At 44.0% G+C, this 2,304-nt stretch overlaps 1 long non-coding RNA gene across 1 annotated transcript; it reads left to right on the top strand.

The window, feature by feature from the left end:
• Positions 1-1,674, top strand: LOC135397841 (uncharacterized). The gene is made up of 2 exons (XR_010423796.1): positions 1-111; positions 185-1,674. It is a non-coding gene; the product is annotated as an uncharacterized LOC135397841 (long non-coding RNA).
• Positions 1,675-2,304: the final 630 nt, after the last annotated feature.

The raw sequence follows: 2,304 nt of genomic DNA, 5'->3' as shown, positions 1-2,304 counted from the left end.
TCTACCGCAGTGCATTCGTCGCTGCGTTCGTGCCTGTTGTGTGCGCTGCAACCTCGCCTTTGAAAGGACGACAACCTTGCTTTTCAATTACAAGTTTAATGTTTGTTTAAGGTAAGTCAACCTGGCTGTGATGCAACGTACGACGCCTGCGTTTTGCTTGTGTTTAATAATCGTCCTGTTGCAGACGATGGACACATTGCAAATGGCGGCAGGAGTGGATCGGCTACATCGGTGAAGCGACGATTTATATTACAAGCGAGGCTAATTGTATTCTTTCGTTATAGGTGAACGTGGGACTGTATCGACTGCAAGGACTTGATTTACAAGAAGCTGTAATATTCTAGCATTAACGTTTGAACAATACCAGCGTGATGTTCACTTCGGTTTCTTTACAGGTAGTGTCCTGTCTCAACGGTCACGCATATGCCTGCAAAACTGCAACTGCTTCTCACATCGAAGAGTGGTCTGGTGCCACATGCTCGGACAATTATTCGTCGGCCATTTCGTTTGAGGAACTGTCGTGTTCGTCACTAAGGTTGATCTTGGTTGAGCTTTACAGTGCCAGCCTGGTGCATCGGAGGGGTTGTGTCCATGCAACGTGTGCTCCATATGTGTGTGCTGGGATTAGTGAACCGTGTATGCTTTCCATTCGGCCAACAATGATGTACTGGATGAAATTTAGAGGTATGTGCACGCCAAAAAAATTTGGTGTTTCAAGTTCAATGTTCTTGGTGCATTTTTTCCCCCATTTTCTTCTTCATTTTTCTTTTTTTTTCTTTTTGCGAAGCCTGGAGATAATTTTCTGTTAGAGAACTCGAGAGGCATAATGTGTCCCGCGTATTAATTGGTACAAGTATTCCTTCATTACGTCCGGTACACTGTGGCTCCTGGCGTCAGCAGCGATGTCGTACCAGTTGTTTCAGGGGGCACAGGACACCTACAGCTTTCGCAGGCTTCCTCTTGAAGTCATCTGGTGCACTTTTTTTAGAAATGTGCCAGTTGATCAGGCTGCACCTATCCGTCAATGGGTTTAGAATGTACATTGTACCTAGACATACTTGTCTGAAGTTTGGGTTTCTGGCTTTCACAGCATTTTGCAGCCTCTGTGAAGAGTCGTTGCAAGTAGTAAGCAGCAGGCAGGTCGGGAAAAATCTGCTGTGCCTGTTTATTACTCACTACCTGCAGCATGCCGCAGAAAGCAGCGAAACCATGAAACCCAAATGACAGACAGTATGTCGCCAGCAGTACATGTCCAGCTCAATATGACTTTTTTTCAGAGCATTCAAGAAACCTGTGAAGCGAAAAAGCCGCTGCTCCTTGCTCGCTCTTTCGCTGCTCCGTGAGGGCACATTAAGCTTTGGCACACTTTGATATACTGGCATCAGGAGTTTTAAAGCAGTGTTGCCCAGCAGGACTTTACATCATTCTTGTTGAATGTTTCTTTTAAGACCCCAGAACTAAGGGAGACCGAGCTTTGTTATGCAATGCACAAAGCAGGTGCTTTGTATTCTGGCAAGCAAGAGATTCATGCCATATATAGCTTCGGTGGTAATAACGGTTCTAGTATTGATATGTGGTGTTTGTCTGGTTTGCCCTCATTAGCAGTACAAAGGATTGTAACTGCGGTAGCAATTTGACCTCAAGCACTATGAAATAAAGAACCTGTATACTTAACCTACGTCTGGACTTTTCTTTTCAGGTGCATTTCCCAAATGCTGCAGTGTCTGTGCATTTGGTGCTCGTGGAAATTTCTTGTGTCCACAGTAATTAGCAGAGAGGCACTCCCCTGAATTATGTATGAGTAACTCAACTCCTCATTTATTGGACTGCGTACATGTGCATAGATTCACAGTTTCTGACAGCTGGCATTTGTGAGAACTATAGCATCTATCTCTCAAGTAGCACATGTATTACTTGACAGATAAACAACACCTCTTTGAAGGGTGTAATATTACCATGGGTGTTAAATTACACCCTAAAGGGAGTGAGTTATAGCACTTTTGGATTACACCCTAAAGGGTGTTTTTGAAGTAGCAAATTACACCCTTTTTTGAGGTTGTAGCCGGTGGAAAAGGGTGTGATATTACACCCTAAAGGGAGTGAGTTATCGCACTTTGGGATTACACCCTTATTACACCCAAAAGGGTGTAAAAAAATTAAGAGTGCAGAGCAGCCAAGTTCGCAAAGTACATCATGACTGATAAAAAGAGAGAGAGAGAGAGAACTTTCCTAACTTTTGTGCTCAGGAGCAGATGTCCTCCTAACAAATCCGCCCAAAATTTGGAAGATAGCTTCAGCAGAACC

This window comes from Ornithodoros turicata, chromosome 6, assembly GCF_037126465.1.
Source record: "Ornithodoros turicata isolate Travis chromosome 6, ASM3712646v1, whole genome shotgun sequence".
In the NCBI taxonomy this organism is placed as follows: Eukaryota; Metazoa; Arthropoda; class Arachnida; order Ixodida; family Argasidae; genus Ornithodoros; species Ornithodoros turicata.
The sequence above is the reverse complement of the archived record's forward strand: the minus strand, read 5'-3'. Positions and strand labels throughout refer to the sequence as shown.